Genomic DNA, 21,654 nt, shown 5'->3' on the forward strand with positions numbered 1-21,654 from the left:
GGTAGAAGAAAGCATGTAAACAAAAGTAGAAGTTTTATTCATTTCAACATTCAATTTGAACATCCCATCACATGCATACCCGTTTCCCACAAAAATACCCTTCTTCACTATTACATATTAATCAAATTCAATAATCTGTTTAAAGCCTGCTTTATTAAGAAGAAAACTAGACATCAAATTTTTCCTCATAGAAGGAGTATAAAGTACATCTTTCAAAGTTAATACCCTTCCAGAAGTAAAACACAATTCGACATCTCCCTTTTCAAGCACTTGAGTTGTGTGAGAATCACCAAGCATGATGGTTTTGGGCTCCTCAAAATGAGTATATTTTTTAAACCAGTCTTTGTCATAACAGACATGACGGTTTGCACCAGAATCAGCCCACCATCCATCTACACTCTCAACCATGTTTATGTCGGTAATCACCGCCACAAAAGGTTCTTCGGTAACGTTTGCCTGAGGGTTAGGACCACATTTTCGGAATCTGCAAAATCGAGCAATATGCCCACTCTTGCCACAAACAAAGCACGGTCCTTTGTTTTGAACTTGTTGATTTTGTGCTTGGTTATTTTCACCATTATTTTTCTTGGGAGGTCTACCATTATTTTTCTTGAATTTTTTCTTCTTAGGCTTCAAAGAAGTATTTTTGTGAGTTTCGGGAGTAGCATTATTTGAAGTAATTAAATTTACCTTCGTTGTGATGTTGTTCTCTTCTGTTTGTAAAAGTGCATCTTGGCCCCTTGCCTCTTCTTCCATGCGAATTTTCATTTTCAAGGTTTCAAGAGAGGTTTCCTTTTGTTTGTGGCGCATAGTTTTTTGAAATTCCTTCCAAGAAGGTGGAAAGTTTATCCACTATGCCACAAACAATAAGGTTATCTCCAATTTTAATCTCCTCGGACCTAAGCTCTCCAACAATCATTATAAGGTCNCGTTAATACTTTGGTTCAAAAATGCCCTTAAACTATGTGAAAGGAACAAAAATGTCATCCCTTTATAGTTTGGCTCAAAAATGTCCTTCCCGTCAATATTTTGGTCCAGAAATGCCCCTATAGTTACAAAATGGGTCAAAAATGCCCTTTTCCGAATAAATATATATTTTTTCTTTTTAAACACATCTTCGTCCTAATTAAAATATTATTGAAGAACACTATTCTTGTTTTCTTTCTTCTAAAATCACTTTAACAAATAAAAAGGTAGGAAATATTTTTTTTCTTCTTAATCTCAGTTTATCAATTAAAATAGAATAACGTCATGTACCCTTTGGACATATAATATATGTCATATATAAGATTATAGTATATCCATCATTAATTTATATTTATATAACGATAAAAAATAAGAAATATTTTCATTTTTTATTTTTTTCTAAATTGAAGTAGGATAAACATTTGCTAATTTTAAAAAAAAACATTATTAGAAAAGAATGTGTTAAAAAAATATTTATTTGAAAAATGAGCATTTTTTACCCATTAAATAACAATAAGGGCAATTTTGGACCAAAATATTAACGGTAAGGGCATTTTTGGACCAAACTACAAACGGATGGCATTTTTGTTCCTTTCATATAGTTTAAGGGCATTTTTGAACCAAAGTATTAACACTAAGGGCATTTTTGAGCCAAACTATAAACGAATGACATTTTTGTTCCTTTCACATAGTTTAAGGGCATATTTGATCCATTTCCCTTATTTATTTGTTTGTATTAACTCTTTAACCCTTTTTATGTGATTTGATTTTAACTTAATTAATTTTCAAAAAATAGCCATGTCTAGTTTTATGTTCAAATTCAAATATTCATATTCTTATTTATTACTTAGTTTTATTTTATTTTAGTTGTCTTACAACATATGAATTAATTAGCTTAAAAAATTTCCTTTAGTTTATTTCTCTTCTCATAAAATATGATTTTTATTACTTAATTTATTTTTTCTAAAATTAATCAAATTTAGTCAAATCGTCGGTCAACCGCAAGTTAGTGGACATTATGAGGGCCTAATACCTTCTCGGAATGTACATTGAACTCCAATCTTTTTTATTTTCAATTGATTTTATCTGTTTAAATCTTTTGGAAACCTTGAGTTTTTTCTTGATTTTTTACTAAAAAATTAAGTGGCGACTCTGTCATTTGAAAATTCGATTTCTCGTAAATCATAAGTTTAATTGATTTTTTGAAAATTTACTCATTTTTCTTTTATTTTATTTTTTTGAGTAAAACAAAAGTGTTATTCAGGACTAAGGAAAAAAAATACATATAGTACTTGTGGAATTGCAGGTCAAAATAGGCGTTTATGTAGGAATAAGCCTCAAGATGTTTAGATTTTTTAATTTTTGTTATGTTTTTATGATTTATACAATTAAAGAACTTATGCAAATGGGAGGCCATGAATACTATCCATTAGGTTTTATCTTGTTGTTGATCGTTTTGGCAAGTTCATCAAACGCTCTATTACCCCAAAGATAATTCATGTATTTATCTGATTCAACCAAATCAAAGTGTAGCATTTCTATTGATGTTGTATTAGGTTCGATAGACATTATGAATGTGTGTAATATAATTCCAAATATATGCATTGTCCTTATTGTTTCTCAATACCTTAGCTTTAAAACTAGCAATCAATTCTCGTTTAAAGCTATAACTGTTGCTTGGAAAATAATCATGAAGACTTATGTTGGGTTGATCAATGTTGAAGCAAAAATCAGAGTCATTTTCAGAATAATTCAGCCTAGAAATATTGCAAACTTTCTAATTGTAAAACGAAACTTCGTGCCATTTTTGTATTGGTAGAACTACCACCTAAGTAATTGTACTTGCACATGACATCGTCTAATTAAAGTTAACTAAGCAAAACATGATGACCCACATAAATGATTGTACTGACTTTCAGCAAGTCTCTTTTTTAACTTATGCATAATCTTTATTAGTATATAGCACTGCATGTGGAGGACATTTTTTGATACAAGTTTGCACATGAATCTAATTCCTTATACAAACATGAAGAAAAATATATTCCAGTGTGTAAATCGAATATTTATACAAATTAATTACTATATACAATTATATACTTTTATACAAATATTTTATATTTTGTATAAATAAGAACTGTTTGTGTTTATATATAACTATAAACTTTATATGTATACAAAGATAAAATTTAATATACGAAATATACATATACATGAACAATTTGTATATATGTACATACATAATAACTATAAAAAATACAAACTTTATATACATCAAGGTTTTGTACAAATATCTGATGTTTTTCAAATTTATCGTGATCTGATGAACCAGACATAAACTCGTCAGATGTTCTTGATTGATTACTATTAGAATTACTTTCTTTGACTTCTCTCTTATTTCCTCCTTTGACTAATTTAATATCTCTTGCCATTTTTGATAACTTGTTGCAATGTAACTGAGTTATTGTTTTTCTTAGATCTCAACTCTTCAATAGAATTTTCCACTAGAATTTGTCTAGATTTCACAATAAACCCTGCGTTGACTTCAAAATTTTGTGTTAAACCTAGTGAAAACGAAGGTGAATTACCAACCACTTGGACATGCAATGGCATACCTCTCGTAATCCTCTTAGATTGAGTTTCATCATCTATTTTATTTTTGAAAAAGCTGAGAATCTAATGACTGATGATAGACTTAAGAGAAAAATTTAGCCAAAAAATAAAAAGAATAATACATATACAGATTAAAAGGCAAAAAAAAAAACAAAGAGGTTGAGAAATGATTAAGGCGGTTACCTGCAAAAGTGAAAACACGATTAGGATTGAGACGATGAATTTCGAATTTCAAATTGAAAGTGTAAGAGTGATTTTAGGAGAGAAATAGAGAATGTGAAGAGGAGAGATAAAATTTAGTTTGTATAAAATCATATATCAAGGCCGAGAAAGGTTTTCTTGGTTCGGTATACAAGGAAATTGTGGATCTCATAATTAATGACAAAAAAATTGAAACTGTAACCGCTCACATAATTACATGTCCATNAGAATCACTTTCTTTGACTTTTCTCTTATTTCCTCCTTTGACTAATTTAATGTCGCTTGCCTTGTCATTTTTAATAACTTGTTGCAATGTAACTGAATTATTGTTTTTCTTGTATACTCTTCAATAGAATTTTCCACTAGAATTTGTCTAGATTTCACAATAAACCCTGCATTGACTTCAAAATTTTGTGTTAAACCTAGTGAAAACGAAGGTGAATTACCAACCACTTGGACATGCAATGGCATACCTCTCGTAATCCTCTTAGATTGAGTTTCATCATCTATTTTATTTTTGAAAAAGCTGAGAATCTAATGACTGATGATAGACTTTTGAGAAAAATTTAGCCAAAAAATAAAAAAAAATAATACATATACAGATTAAAAGACAAAAAAAAAAAAACAAAGAGGTTGAGAAACGATCAAGGCGGTTACCTGCAAAAGTGAAAACACGATTAGGAGGGAGACGATGAATTTCAAATTTCAAATTGAAATTGTAAGAGTGATTTTAGGAGAGAAATAGAGAATGTGAAGAGGAGAGATGAAATTTAGTTTGTATAAAATCATATATCAAGGCCGAGAAAGGTTTTCTTGGTTCGATATACAAGGAAATTGTGGGTCTCATAATTAATGGCAAAAAAATTGAAACTGTAACCGCTCACATAATTACATGTCCATAGCCCAATCTAGAGTAATTCAAAAAATATCAATTCTCTCAACAAAAAGAAAAATTACAGCCCATACCCCCCCCCCCACCCCACCCCTTTTTTCTTCATTTTATTCTGTTTGTCCTGTCATTAATTTCTTTTGTTCATTCTTATTTATTGTTTTTATTTTCCTTTTTATTCTTTTCTCTTTTATTTTTTAAATTTTATCCTTTATTAAAGATACCATTTGGTAATAATTTTATTATTTCTACTTTTTTTGTTAGTTTATCTTCTTTTCTTTTTTTCTCTCTTTCTATACTTTCACCTTTCTAAGAATATAAAATAAATTATTTTTATTTTCTCTTTTATTCTTTTCTCATTTTTTCTTCATATTATCATTTATTAGAGATACCATTTAATGAAAAAAAGCAAAGGTATATTATGTCAATGTCAGTAGTGTCAGTATCAATATCAGTGACAAGGGTTGAGTACAAGTTACCTACCTCTTTATTCTTCTTCAAAATATAAAAAAATGATATAAAGCAGGAACTCAATTTCTCTCTCAAACTATTGAAATCCTCCATTAACAATCTACTCAAATATGCTCTTCTCTGCAACAGCACCAGCAGCCATGGCAAGAACCAAATACTTAGTGAAACGAAGTTGCACCAAACCTTCTGTTGAAGCTGGACCTTCAACGACTCCATCGATGCCTACAAGAAAAAGTACAAGGACTGCGCCGACAACTTCAGTGCCGACCGAAGTCAAAACAGGAGAAACGTTACAAGCCAAGGACAGTGGCGCTTCGAGAAATTAGGCACTTTCAGAAGACGTGGAATCTTGTTATTCCAGCTGTTTTTTTCATCAGATATGTTAGAGAAGTTAGTCACTTTTTTGCACCTGAGGTAACTCGTTGGCAAGCTGAGGTGTTAATTGTTATTCAAGAGGTTGCTGAAGATTTTTTAGTTCATTTGTTTGAAGATGCAATGCTATGTGCTATTAATGCAAAGCGTGTTACGCTTATGAAATAAGATTTTGACCTGGTTTGACGACTTGGAGGAAAAGGACAATCTTGGTGAAGCATTAACATCTTATCCCAAGTAGATAATCATATAACTTTAAGTTCAAAGAATCAGCCTCTGATGGAGTTTATAAAATTTGACTATCAGCACTTGTAGATTGTTCACTACTAAAAAACACCTAAAAAACGACGGACAGAAAAACGACGGACGGTGCTGCTCCAAAAAGCAACGTCATTTGCCACACTGTTCGTCGCTTTGTAATAAAAATGATTATTTTTAAAATTATTTTACAAAAAGCGACGGACGACATCTCTTAGTATGTCACTTTTTTTGTGGATTTTAGCGCCAAATATATAAATAATTACTAATTATTTATTTAATATAAATGGCGACGCCATCCATCGCTTTTACTAAAAATAATTATATATAAATTAAAAATTAACAAAGCAGTCCGTCACTTTTAATTTATTTAATTTTATTAATTATTATTTTTTATCATAGCGAGGGACGACATCTTTATGTCCGTTGCTTCTTGGTCAAAATATTTGGTCAACTATTTTAAGAAAGCGATGGACAATGTCTCCTAGTCCGTCGCTTTTTCGTCAAAATATTGATCAACTATATTTAAAAAAAGTGACTGACTTAGAGACGCTGTCCGTTGATTTTTATGAAATATCTGAAAGACAGATCTAGTTTTTTCTTATTTTCTTCTCTCTCTCTCCACCCTTATTCTCTTTCTTCTCTCTAACGATCACCCTGCACATCGCCGCCCTTCCCTGTCGCCGTCGCCCTCACCGGTTGTCGTGTTGCTGCAGTGCTTCTCTTCATCGTCGTCGCTGCTCGTGAGTGTTGTTGCCTCTCCTAATTTGTTAAGGTAAGTGTTAAATATTTGTTTTCAATTCTAGTTATTATAATTGATTGTTTGTTAGTATATTATTGTTTTTGTTTGTTGAGTTTTACTATGCAATTGTTAATTTGATTTGATTATTGTTAGTTAGGTATAGAGAATTGAAGATTTTTATTTTAGAGTTTTTTAAAAAAAAAATTAGGCATTTTAAAATTGGGCATTGTTAATTAGTTAGTGAATAATTAAGATTTTCTTATTTTAGGACTAGTTTAAACTTGAGAATATGTTATTTGAGGTTGAATTGAGATTTTTTTGGATTTGATTGATTGTTAGTTAGTAAATTGTTAATTTGAAGTTAGAAATTAGTAATTCATGAAGTGTTATGAGTATAGATGATGAATTGTTGAATGTCATTAACTTGAAATTAGAACTTGAACTTGAATTTGAACTTAGAATTTGAACTTGAGCTTTGAACTTAGAACTTGTAATTAGAACTTGAACTCTAAGTTGAACTTAAAATTTGAAGTTGAACTTAGACTTGAACTTGAAATTAGAACTTGAACTTGGAACTAATTAGCTTGAATATATAACTAATTAATTTTAGAAATTAGATATGAACTTGAATTGAAAACTTGAACTTATTAAAACTTGAATATATATAACTAATATTCTTGGATTTGAAGTTTAGATTTAACTAATTTTAGAACTATTCGTGCTAGGCAACTGAGGAAGCTTAACATCTAAAAAAGTTGATACAAGACTATATCGCTTCTTTCATCAAAGTAGGAGATAAGGCTGGTGCTTCTAAATTTCTAAAGTTCAAGTACAATTTTTTTTCAATAATGTGTTTGTGTCCATCTAGTATTGATACTTAGCTTTAATTTTGTGATAATTTTTTTGTGTCCATCGAGTGTTTGTTAAGCATAAGTACCAACACTAGTTGATCCTATTAATGACAAAATTGATTTTCTTACAAGATCGATTTGTGTCCATCCAGTGTTGATATTAAGCTTTAATTTAGGAATAATGTGTTTGTTTAGCATAAGTACCAACACTAACTTATCCTATTGATGAAAAAATTGATTTTCTTGCAAGACCGATTTCTATCCATCTAGTGTTGATATTAAGCTTTAATTTAGGAATAATGTATTTGTTTAGTATAAGTACCGACACTAGTTGATCCTATTGATGACAAAATTGATTTTCTTGCAAGATCGATTTATGTACATCTATTGTTGACACTTAGCTTTAAATTTAGAAATCATATATTTGTTAAGCATAAGTACCAACACTAGTTGATCCAATTGATGACAAAATTGATTTTCTTGCAAGATCGATTTGTGTCCATCTAGTGTTGACAGTTAGCTTTAAAAAGTTGTTAAAGTTAAAAAGTTGTTAAGTGGTTTAAATAAGTTAAATTAAATAATGTGATTTTGTTGATGGATTTAGTTGTTGGAATTAAGTCAAAACTAAACTAGTTCAAGTTAAAAAGTTGTTAAGTTGTTTAAATAAGTTAAAATAAATAATGTGGTTTAGTTGGTGGATTTAGTTGTTGGAATTATGTCAAAACTAAACTAGGTCAAGTTGTTAAGTTGTTTAAATAAGTTAAATTAAATAATGTGGTTTTGTTGATGGATTTAGTTGTTGGAATTAAGTCAAAACTAAACTAGGTCAAGTTAAAAAGTTGTTAAGTTGTTTAAATAAGTTCAAATACATAATGTGGTTTAGTTGGTGAATTTAGTTGTTGGAATTAAATCAAAACTAAACTAGTTAAAGTTGTGTAAATAAGTTTAAATAAATAATGTGGTTTAGTTGGTGAATTTAGTAGTTGTATTAAGTCAAAACTAAACTAGTTAAAGTTGTTAAGTTGTTTAAATAAGTTAAAATAAATATTGTGATTTAGTTGGTGGATTTAGTTGTTGGAATTAAGTCAATACTAAACTAGTTAAAGGTAAAAAGTTGCTAAGTTGTTTAAATAAGTAAAAATAAATAATGTGGTTTAGTTGGTGGATTTAGCTGTTAGAATTAAGTGAAAACTAATTGAATATCTATATTTTTGTAGATAGATTATCGTTTGTGGATGTATAATATGCATTATGAAACTAGTGCTGGTTTAAAACTTGAGTTTATTGACGGTGTTAGAGATTTTATTGAACGTGCAATGACACTTGACATTTTCAAGAATAATGGATTGGTTAGGTGTCCTTGTAGTGCATGTAAGTGCTTAAAATATTATAAACCATGTACAATTATGGCTCATTTGTACCGTAATAGATTTAAGCCTAGATATTTTGTATGGATTGATCATGAAGAAATAGATGGATTGAATGATATGTTTTATAATTTGATGCATGTGGATGAATATAATATGATTGCAGCACATGGTCAAATTAGGGTTGAACAGGATAGGGTTGAACATAATAGGGTTCATGAGATGATCAATGATGCTTTCGAGGCTCAAGGTGGGATGAAACCGGAATAATATTTTGATGAAGCTCCTAATAAAGAAGCAAGACGCTTCTATGATCAATTAGAAGAGTCTAGTCGTCCACTATGTGAAGGGAGTCTGCATTCTGTCTTGTCAGTTGCGGTTAGACTAATGAATATTAAATCAGATTGGAATGTTCCTAATGCTGCTATGGACTTAATGGTTGATCTTTTGAGTGAACTAGTTAATCCGAAGTTTAACATACCTAAGAACTTCTATCAGGCAAAACGTTTGATTTCCAAGTTAGGATTGACGTATGATAGAATTCATTGTTGTGTTAATGGTTGCATGTTGTTTTACAAGACTGATAGTGAATTAGAAAATTATATATTTTGTGGAAATGCTCGTTATAAGAGGACTCCGGCTGGGAAGATGGTCCCAGTTAAGGAGATGCACTATCTACCTCTCATTCCTAGGTTGAAGAGGTTATATGCATCGATGAGGTCTGCCCCACATATGAGATGGCATCGTGAATCTAGAAGGTCGTCGGGTATCTTGTCTCATCCATCTGATGGTGAAGCATGGAAGCATTTTGATAATGTATATTCTGATTTTGCTAGTGAACCAAGAAATGTTAGATTGAGATTGTGTGCAGATAGCTTCACACCATTCTCTAATTATGCTTCGCCTTATTCATGTTGGTTGGTATTTCTTACTCTATATAATCTTTCTCTTGAAATGTGCATGACCAGTCCCTACATCTTTCTAAGTTGTGTTATTACAGGTCCCAGATGAGTCCAATTTGTGGACTCATCTGGGCTATATTTTAATAGAAATTGTGTCCTCAAATACTTATTTTACCTCAATATCTGATGGAAATTCTTAAGTTTCAGGTATTTAAAGTTTGAAGGAAAACATGGACACTACGCCGCAAAAAGGAACGAAAAGGCTAAATAGAACAAAGAAACAAAGGCCCGAGGATCGCCGAGTCCACTTGGCGAGTCGCCGAAGGGTTTTACTTCGCCTATTGCTCTAGTGTGTTGAGCCTTGAAGAAAAGGATCAAGTCGGTGGAGAAAGGGAGAAGTCGGTGTATCGCCGAATAATTCTGCGAATCAGTACTATGTTGCCCAATGACACAGGGTACGACGATGCTGAAGGTTGGTGCAAGACGGCGACGAACTACACCAAAGGGCAAATCGCCGAGTTGATCAGCGATTTCGACTAATGACGCCAAATGATCCGCTGCAGCACAAATCTGTAATAACTATAAATACTAGTTAGAATTTTATTTTAGGAAGTTGAACAATTATTATAATTTTCATATAGAATAGTATTTTTTGATATTTTTGCTCTAAGCTTGAGAGGGTTTTTGAGACTTGAAGAAGAAGAGGGTTTTATCTTCTAGATTTGGAGTTGGGTCTATTGGATTCTTCATTATTGGCCTGTAACAAGACTTAAATCTCCATACCCATTTGAATGCAAGCTCAGTTAGGTATAAATTTCTGTCTCTTGTTCATGTCTTACTAATATCCCAATTCTTGGAGTGTGATTTAGAAAATATGTGTTGAGATTATTATTGGATTTTGCTTGCTGATTGTTAGATGTATTTTAATGATGATTTTACCTAGTGGTTGTGGTTTAATTTAATGGATTTGTAGTTGCAAATACAAAACAACCAATGTGTTTTCAGCTTGCTCGAGAGAGGGGTAGCGAAACCAAGACCGCTAGACTGATGGCCTAAGGAGTGGGTCGACATGAGGTTCAGTCCAAGAGGGTGAGCCCTAGTCCCATATCCTAACACTCAGCTCGAGAGAGTGAGTGGGTAAGACATAGGTTGGCCTTCATGTGGCAAATGGATGTCCGAGAGAAACCCATTTGAAAGGAGAAATGTTGCCCGAGAGGGAACTTATTTCCATCTAAAGCTTAGCCTAGTCACTATTATCTTGCAAATTTCCTATCAAAAGCATGTACCCAACGATTTATACCAATATATATTGCGGTCACATCCCAAGAATCCTCTCTCATTCATAGATTTCTTTGTTGTTTTTACTATTTTTGCTATATTTGTGACAAAATCCCTATTTGATATCTGACACTTTTGTGTCACCCCCTTTAATTTACAATGTTTTTAGTCGTTAATGTCTTTAGCTATGACTAGTTAGAACTAATTTTATTTTTCTATTAATTCTCAAAATCACTCCCTTGGGACATGACCCCAACCCTTGGTTGGGTTACTATATTATCGACGATCGTAGACACTCATACCGTAGGTTAGTGTCGTTGTTCACAATAAGCATGAGTTCCCGTAATACAAAAAGTTTGATTGATGCAACCATTGATAGATGAGCTCAAACAATTGTGGTTTGGAGTCGTTTTGACTTATGATATATCAACTAAGCAGAATTTTGTTATGCATATTTTTTTAATGTGGACTATTAATGATTTTCCTGCATACGGGATGTTGTCTGGTTGGATGACAGTTGGAAAGCTAGCATGTCCGATTGCATGGAAAATAGTAAGGCATTCACTTTAAAGCATAGCAGAAAAAATACATGGTTTGATTGTCATCGCCAGTTCTTGCCAGTGGACCATGAGTTTAGAAAGATGAAAAATGCATTTAGGAAAGATAAGGTTGAAAATGACTCCCCTCCCCACCTCAATTACTCACAGGGCATCAAATTTGGCAGAGAGTTTCTCAATTACCTAAAGTTACAGAAGCTTCACCTTCTAGACTTCCTGGATATGGTGTTGAACATAATTGGACCAAACAAAACATATTTTGGGAGTCGCCATATTGGAAGGACAATCTGCTACAACATAATTTTGATGTGATGCACATTGAAAAAAATTATTTTGACAATTTGTTTAACACAGTGATGAATGTTAAGGGTAAGACAAAAGACAACCCATAAGCTTGAATGGACATAAAGGAATAATGTAGGAGAAAAAAGTTATGGTTGCAAGAATTACATAATGGTAAAATAGTTAAGCCCAAAGCCAGTTTTTCATTCACATTGGATGAGAAACGTGAAATTATTGAGTGAGTTAAAAATTTGAGGATGCCGGAGGGCTATGCTTCGAATTTAGGAAAACGGGCAGATTTGAATGAAGAAAAATTGATAGGTATGAAAAGTCATGATTTTCATGTGTTCATGGAAACTTTAATTCATATCGCTTTTAGCTATCTACCCGAAAGGATATGGAAACCAATCACAGAGATAAGTATTTTTTAAAGATTTGTGAGTTGGAAAGTTGTTGGAAAGTTGTTGGAGAGTAGTTTAGACAAGATGGAGGAAAATATTCTTGTTACTACTACTAAGTTGGAGAAGATATTTTCATGTGGTTTCTTTGATGTGATGGAGCATCTTCCAATTCACCTTGTACAAGAGGCCCCCCTCGGAGGTCCGGTTCAAACAATATAGATGTATCCATTTGAGAGGTATCAATTTGAAACATTCACTAAGTTATTTATATTCACCAAGTCTTTTATTAAAATATATATACATATATACATGCAGAAAAATTGGCAGTTCCAAGCAAACGATTAAGCAAAGGGAAAGGATCGAAGGATCAGTTGTTCAAGGTCATAATGGGAGAGAAACTGGTGATTTTTATTCTTTTTACTTTGGTGATGATGTGTCATGTAGGAGAAACAGGCCTAATCGCAATGATGAAGGCGATATTGATCCTTTATTTCCACCGATATCAATTTTTAATCAAAATGATCGAGGATCTAAAAGTGTGGAAAGCGAGGATTCACTGATATGAAAATGCAATCAGTTGTGACACATATTTTGCTTAATTGTCCAGAGATTCAATCATATATGAAGTAAGTGTTAAAAACATGTTATGAAATTGCATACTAATAAGTGTTCATTAACTAACGAAATACTTGAATGTAAAATGATCAGCTTGTTCGTAAACACATGGGGTAATGAAGCCTTTTAAACAGAATTTTCCAAATGGCTGAGGAACTATAAAAGTGTGCAATCACTAAGTATTTAATATATAATATATTCATGTTATATTAAATTATATTACTTGAAATAACAATCATGTAGGTTTACGATGAATACTCAAGTGTCCAACATTTCCAATTAGTGAAAGAAGTAGCACTTGGACCTGAATCTCAAGTACTGACAATGAATAAGTGTTGTGTTAATGTTTTAAGCTTCAAACTAAAGAAGTTTCTAGAAATAAGAAAACAAATAATAGCGGTGTCTACATACAAGGTGATATTGATGGTACTTGTCAAACTATTGAATATTATGGTGTCATTCATGAGATTATTAAAGTAAGGTATTCAGGTTAGCCTAAGAAGAAGATTGTATTGTTTCGGTGTGAATAGTTTGACCCATCACATAGAGGCACAAAGGTGGACCATTAATATAATATAATTGAAGTTAAGCACACCAGAAAATACAGAAGTTATAATCCTTTTATCATTGCACAAAATGTTAAACAAATGTATTATGCTCCATATCCATTGTGTAGAGACAAAGCTGATTGGTGGGTTGTTGTAAAAAATAAGCTTATGGGAAGAATTGAAATTGACAATGTCTTAGATGTGGCGTATCAAAATGATATTGCAATTGTTCAACAGCAAGTTGATATTGAATTGGAAACCGCACTACAATATCCTCAACACATATTAGAAGAAGTATCTAATGATGAGATACTGAATGTTGAGGAAGAAATATCCACGAATGAGAAAAATAAATCATTTGATGACAAAGAATGAGAAGATAATGAAAATGAAACAACTGAGGAAGAGGAATGGGAGAATGATAGAATTGAAACAAGGAAGGAGGAATAGTGTAGAATGAAAGCTAGCTAGTATATAAATGTAAGTGTATTTTGCTAATTTTATTTAATTTATGATTTTTATATATATAATACATGTAAATTTGCATACATATGTCAATAGGCGGTGATGGAGATAGACATCGCGAGCATCTTGGAGTTAGCCAGACTAAACATGCAAAGAAAAAGAAGTCCAGAAAACCCATAGATCCTGAAGATATTGCAGAATCTATTTCTTCTGCGCCAGAGCGCATCAGCCATGACACTCATTTATTTGATGTTCTGTTTGGTACCGCGGATCTTCAGAAATATTATCCTAATTACCGTCGACCAATTGGTGCTTCCTCTACTTCACAGGCATTGCCTTCACGACGCTACGAGGACCTACCTTTACAGACTATTCATCGAGCATGACCCCTATCGACAAGTACTCCATCTCCCACAGGTACATCTCCTTAGTTCTCTGCCATGAGGATTGAAGATTCTAGTAGCGAGCAGTCAGATGTTATGGCCGGTACGCCTCCATTGACTCAGCATTTTGTGCATCTTGATGTATCACCCTCGTCTACAACTACACCTAGTGCTACACCAGATGATATGATGCCTACTCTAGCTTCTGCCTAGAAGGACAGACTTAGTAGAGTCATGATTGAGCCGAATAGATCATCGTAAGTTTGTATTGTTATCTATTTGTTAGTTTATTTTATTTATTTCTTATACTTTAATATATTATTCATGAACTAACATATTTATTATGTGTTTTGCAGGTGGCATCCTGCAAAGGATGATGCCCGGACTTTAAAAGACTGTGTTAGAAGACTCTATCCACATGCTTATCACTCTTGGAGCGAGATTCCAAATAGTATATGCCAGGCGATGTTTAATAACTTTAAGGTATATACTTTTTAGTTAAGTTTAGTATACTTTACCTTTTTTTACTATCGATCTAATTAACATTATTCAAACAAAATTCAGACTATGTGTACTTGGGAGTCGAGGTACAATTTGGTCATTGGGACCACATTTGAGAGAAAGGCATCTGCCAGACTGTCTAGCTGGCTAAAAAAAAGTTCGAGATAATGGTGAACGTCCCGATGTTGCCTCATGTTTTTGATGAATTAGTCAGTATTGGAACACAGACAAGTTTAAAACAGTATCAGAACAAGCCAAAAAGGCTAGAGGCAGTCTTAAGGGTGGCTCGTTGCACACCAGAGGTGCAAAGATCGTTGGAACAATTGCACGAGAGATGGTAAGTTCTAATTCAAACTTTTAAATAAATAATTAGTTGATTCATATATATCGTTATAAATTTCAGCTTTTATTTATAGGAAAACGAATTGGGACGCACTCTCATTGAACCGAAGGTTTTCAAGAAGACTCATGTCAGGAAGAAAGAAAATGAGTCAGATCCGGATGTGTGGGTGAAGGAAAGGACCGAACAAACTATATATATTGATGTCAATTTTTATATTTAATATGCAGAATGACTTTCATCAGTACGTCGCTGAGAATCTAGATAGTTCGGTCCAATTGACACTTGAACTTTCCACCCAAATTTGGAAAGAAAAAGTGCTAGGAGGACACACAAGGGTAGAGTCTATGGTCTAGGCTTTCGAAACGATGTAAGACGACTCCAGACAGGCTTAGAAGGAATTGGATCGTTACGTCAAGTCGAGGCACTTGACGGTGTTCTGATTGCTGCTATGTCGGTTCAAATAGCTAAATTTACAGCGGCACTGGCAGAGTCGGAGCGGAGAAAAGTAGCTGAACAAGAAAACATGAGTGAGACCGTTCAGCAAATCAAAGAACAAGTGATGAACTTCGCTTGTTGACCTACTACTTCGGATCCCGATGACACCGACGAGAGTGATGAGGATGATTATGTAGAACCCACTCCCTAGTTTAGATCTCTAGACATTTATGAACTTTTTGTAATTTTGAAACGGATTTTGAAAGACTTTAAGTCTTTAATTATTTAGATACTTCTTAATGTTATTTTAAGTTTGCTGTTTTATGTTTTGTTTAGATTGTTTATAATTGTGTGTGTTTGATTGGGTTGAATAGTGTAGAATTGAATTGAATTGCATTTGTAGGTGGGCAGTAGAAACTGTCAGTTTCTGCTGTCAAAAATATTGCAATAAAAGCGACGGACAACGTATTTTTGTCCGTCGTTTTTCTGGATTTTATTTTTTTAAAATCCCAGAAAAGCGATGGACAGCGTGGTTTTGTCCGTCATTTTTCAGAGATTTTCAAAAATAAAATTTTCAGAAAAGCGACAGACTACATCGCCTTTTAGAAATAAATAATAATAAAATTAAAATAAAGCGACGGAGTCCGTCGCTTTTGTTAAAAATAATTCAAAAAAAATAGTCAAAAAGCGATGCAATCCTTCACTTTTTGAAAAGTTAGGCTAAAAAGCGACGGAGGTGACTGTGTCGCTTTTTCGTCGATTTTGATAAAAAAAAACGACGCAGTCCGTCACTTTTGACCGTCGTTTTTTGATAGTTTTCCAATAGTGGTTCTTATTTGACCATTACCTCTTTTTGTAATTGAATGGGCTAATTATCTTCAAGTTGTCAATACTGTAGTAGCAATTCTTACAGCCATAGTTTGACTTAATTGATCGATGTGATTTTGGACGAGCTACGTATATGTCATGCATAAAGTAGTCTGTATTTTATGATTTGGCTACAGATTCTCTTTTTCCTCCTTAGGCTTTCTTTTCTATTTTGTTTTGGGGGATCCAAGCTACTAATCATTTTATCATTTTCTTGTCAAAAAAATAAAAATAATAAAAATAATAAAGATACCATTTAGTAAGTAATATTTTTATTATTATTTTTTCTTATTTTTCTTTTGGTTAGTTTATCTTTTTTTTTTCTTCTCTCTTTCTATATTTTTACCTTTTTAGGAAAATAAAATAAATTACTTTATTCTTTTCTTATTTATTATTTTTATTTTCTCTTTTATTCTTTTTTCATATTTCTCCTCATATTATCCTTTAATAGAGATACCATTTGGTAACAATTTTATTATTTCTTTCTTTATCCTTTTTCATTATATCCTTTATTAGAGATACCATTTGGTAATATATACTCTTATCGTACCATTTACCAATGAGTATAGGTTGTGAACAAGAAACCTTAATCATATCACAACAATATATATATATATATATATATATATTCACACACACTCTTATAGTCTCATTGACTAATGAGTAATTTTTGAACAAGAAACATTTATGATGCCACAAATATACATATACTATTATAGTATCATTGGATAATAAGTAATTTCTAAACAAGAAATCTTAATGATACCAATACAGTATATATACTGATTTAATATCGGTTATACGAAATTGTCAACCTTAATGATATCAATACAATATATATATATACTGATTAAATTTCAGTTAAGCGAAATTAATTAAGGGTATATATGTAGTTATTTAGTGAGGTATGAAAATAAAAGGTATATATTTGTAATTATTTTGCTTTTATGGGGTATTAGCTTAGTTTCCCCTAGTTATTTTCTTATGGTAAGGCTTATATACGCTTTATCCTCTCTATATCATAGTTTATAAAATTACATTGGATATGTTGTTGTTGTTGGAGTTAATATCTCAAAAGATCACTCAACTTCTAATATTTATCTAACAAACTCATTCAATTTTATTTTGTATCAATAAAATCACTCAACTTAGACTTTTGTATCAATAAAATCACTCAACTTAAACTTTTGTATCAATAAAATCACTTGACTAAATTTATAATTAAATAAATTATTTTTTATGTCATACAAATATGAACCCTATAAATAAATAATTTTTTTTAAAAAAACTCATTAATAAACTTTTACGAGCAAACTTAATTAATGAAAGAAATACTTTTAATATTAAAGTATGTAAGCATTATGACATTATTATTATCATTTCAAAAAAAAAGTTCTAAGCTTCGATGCAAAAGTATAATATATTATATAAAATGATACTTTTTATATTTTTTTAAAAGTTAGTAAAGAAAATAATTAAATTTTATACCAGCATTGTTATGTTACTTTTGCAACGTCGAAGAAAAGGTGTCAGTTATGACTTATGACTTGTGATATAAAGTAATTAATTGAGGTCACAATTTTAAATCTTTTAGTATTCTTATTCCGTTATTCGGTCTAATGAGTCCTAATTAGATCCGTGAATATAAATTTCAATATTTTATCAATAATTTTTTTGCGCTAATTCTAAGAAACAGATATAGTAAACTAATAATAAAAGTCCTAATTATTTCTTTTTATTTACTAAATTAAGATATAATACTATACATAACACCATAAGAGTATTTTTTTCACTAATTAAGTTTATCCATAAAAGAATTTTAATTAGTTTTTTTTTAATTTTATTTATTTGTGGGATCTGTTTTACATCACATAAAAAAATAATTTAATGACAAATTTAGTTGAGTGATTTTAGTAATACAAAGATGTAAGTTGAGTGATTTTATTGATACAAAATAAAGGTTAATGATTTTGCTGAATAAATTTCTAAAGTTGAGTGATCTTTTAAGATATTAACCCTTGTTGTTGACATCCTTATATTTTTTGGCCTGATTATTTCCGTGCGAATGGAGAGATCTCTAATCGGATCTTCTTATATGCCAACTTCCTTCAAATGTACGGTTTTTTTTGTCCATAGTATATCTTAGGGGTGAAATGCAAGTTCCTGTTTGTGTAGGATTGACAATCTTAATCGAATAATTAATCAAATTAGCAACAAACTCAAAATAGCGGTACTTTTTTATCAATTACACATAGTAGTTGATCTATATGTCATTAGTATTGATCGACTTTAAGTTTAATGAGTAAAAGATCATATGAAATCGATTTGGATATGAAAGAATATTTGATGATGTTTATTATTTAATGATGGTTTGATTGCAAAACCCTCTAAATTATTTTGGTTTTACTTGTTTCATACGTAATTACGTTGTTTTTGGTAGCCAAACTATAATTTCCAAAAGTTTAAAAACCTGGTGGTGGTCATCGTATTCATGAATTGAGAATGAACAGAGAAATAACACTTTGTAACATAGGATAAAAAATATATAAAGACTATTTAGATAAGAATTGGGTTAAAATAACGGAGGCTTTTATAATGATGGAAAAATTTTCTCCACTCGAAAGTTTCATACTTAAACTATCCTTAACCATATCAAAGGTTTTAGAGCTTGTTGAATTCGCTTCCACGTTTCTGCATACAACAGGGTTGGACGTTATGTTCTGTTTTTGCTGTATGTTTTATTTTAGGATGAAAATCGTTACCATAGTGGGAAAGGTACACATCTTTATTTGAAGCAAACTGAGAAAGCTCGAGTACGTGTTCTTCTTTGAGTTAGCTTACTGCATTACAAGTTACTCTAAGACTAGAGATACCAGAAAGTAAGTTTATCATCATGAAATTTGTTATGCAAACCAATTATAGGCGTTATCATGAGCAAATCACCGCTACATATCATTAGTACTGTGCCAGTAGGAAATCTTAAAATTGACTTTGTGGGAGTTATGGTGTGGAGACTTTGAGATTGAGATCAGCTAGCGCTTTGCAGAAATTAAAGAACGAGGGCATGAATTCTTGTATATATGATGGTGTAAGCACCTAACTCGTAACTTCAAATGCCATACCAAAATCAAGCTCCCTTCCCTTCTTTCCGCGATGAATGGGAAATAAAGTTGCGCAAGTGTGTTGTTTCCCCTCCCCTTCAACCACGATGAATACTTATGCAACGTCTCCCTATTCTAATTTGTATTATAAAAACTGGGTAAAGGTAACACTTTCAACACTTGATGATGATAACAGGTTGGTCACGTTCTGTAACGGTGAGAAAATATGCACTCCGTTCCAGAATGTGAAACTAGGCATAATACAAATGATTCCCCAAATAACTACTTCTACTTGTCACATTCAAGGCACCAACAGATGCCACTGCTATGTACACTTGGTTTCCTAGCAAGATCAATTGTTTCGCCGACTTTGAAACAAATCAATGCAATGATAACCGCACTTTATATGCCCTTCCACATTGGCGATCAAAGCTTCTCAACCACTCAGCAATTTAGTCCTCACAATTCAGTTCCTCTATTCAACCATTACGTTGGAAAGTGGTTGATGATCATCATGCGGCTCCTTGTTATGATCAAGAATCCATGTGGCTTTTATCTCTAAACCAAAAGGATGGTTTGTGCACCTTCTATAATCCCTTTTATATGAGCAACAATGATTTAGTAGGGTGTGAAATTCGGTATGCAAAAGATGGATGGCTTCTTGTGTCTAGGGGATTTCATATTTGAGACAAGGGGATGATAAATGGACTAGTATGACAAGGGACTCTGAGGTGCCTTTCCTACTTTCATCTACTTTGGTGAAGAATTTTGTGTCATAGGCCAACACGGTGATGTTGGTGTATTTGGCTTCTATAAAGACGTAAGGGTTATCCATCAACTAATTCATTCACCTCCTATTTCTAGTGCTTGCCCTTTGTTTTTAGTTCAACAGGATCAAAATGTGCTACATTTCGTGGTTGTGACATCACAACATGATCATGTTCATGTTTATGAACTAGACTTTGGAGGGAACATAATAGTCAGATTAGTAAAAGAAGTCAAAAATTGGCTTTTTTTTACTAGCGAAGCGTCATCTATGGCTGTTTGTGGCATGCACGTAAATGTGGATAATGCAGTTTTCTTCCCGACTTTCAACACTTGTAACGACTATACTTACTACTCTTTGGAAGATGTCGCTTTCAAAGTATTGAAAGACAATCGTACGGATAAAACGCAACAGAAAGAGCTTTTAAATCGTGTTTGGATCCACTGTCAACTAACACAAAATTGATCTCTCTACTCTTATGTATTGTAATAGTTTTCTTTCTTTTTTGTTGAAGTGAATATATTAGTTAGACAAGATAATAGGCTATGAGTCATAAATTGTAAGTAAACATAACAGGCTATGAGTCATAAATTGTAAGATCATCCAAATAGCCAAATAGGCCCTTAGTATTAGCCTATGTGGTCCATACTCCATATAAATAAATAAAAATCGAAATCTGAATTAAAGTAGCAAATATGTATAGATATTTTTTTAGAATAAGGTATTTGGAACAATTTATGACGTAGCAAAAATATATTATGGCGATGATATTCAATTTTAAGAAGTAATCTCATCTGGTAAAACGGAAAATCATTCTTAACAAATATATTATATTTACACATTAGCTAAGAAATTCAGATTACCTTTTGAAACATTTGAATAGTTTTTTTAATTTAGTTACCAGGAAATAAAATATTCAAACGCAACATTTAACTTAGAATAGTTTTTTTAACTTAGTTACCAGGAAATAAAAAATTAAAACGCAATATTTAACTTAAATGGGCCAAAGAAATGTTGGGATCGTAAGTCAAAAACGAGTTTGAACAAAAATGAATAAATATCCGATCGTTCAATGTTCAACACAGACTAAAAAATAAATAAATAGGTTAATCGTTAAAATAAAATCATGCAAACTCAATCAGCCGGGTCAGTCAAAAGAATAACAATATAACAATCAATCATCTATCATGCCCAATTCCAATACTAAATGATTCATCAGAAAACCCAGTATAAAATATATCTTCAATATTTGAAAACTAGAACTAGATTCTGTTGAAAACAAGAACACACAGAAATTCTAGAGTATCTGAAATTAAGACTAAAAAAATTCATATGAGAATAAACTGAATGGTAATTTCTTACCTAAATATCAACCGGTAAATTAATCTTCATGTCCTATACTGGAAGGATTCAATTGGTGAAAACTGTCACTTTTGGTGTTCAATAATCAATCCTACTGGGTTTGCCCTTCCCTGCAAAAGTA

General features: G+C 31.9%; 2 pseudogenes; both read left to right on the forward strand.

Annotated features, from left to right (window-relative positions):
• Positions 1 to 5,087: 5,087 nt before the first annotated feature.
• LOC125860543 (histone H3-like centromeric protein CENH3) lies at positions 5,088 to 5,725 on the forward strand (annotated as a pseudogene).
• An 8,667-nt stretch (positions 5,726 to 14,392) lies between these two features.
• LOC125860633 (uncharacterized) lies at positions 14,393 to 20,636 on the forward strand (annotated as a pseudogene).
• Positions 20,637 to 21,654: the final 1,018 nt, after the last annotated feature.

Source organism: Solanum stenotomum, chromosome 1, assembly GCF_019186545.1.
Source record: "Solanum stenotomum isolate F172 chromosome 1, ASM1918654v1, whole genome shotgun sequence".
In the NCBI taxonomy this organism is placed as follows: Eukaryota; Viridiplantae; Streptophyta; class Magnoliopsida; order Solanales; family Solanaceae; genus Solanum; species Solanum stenotomum.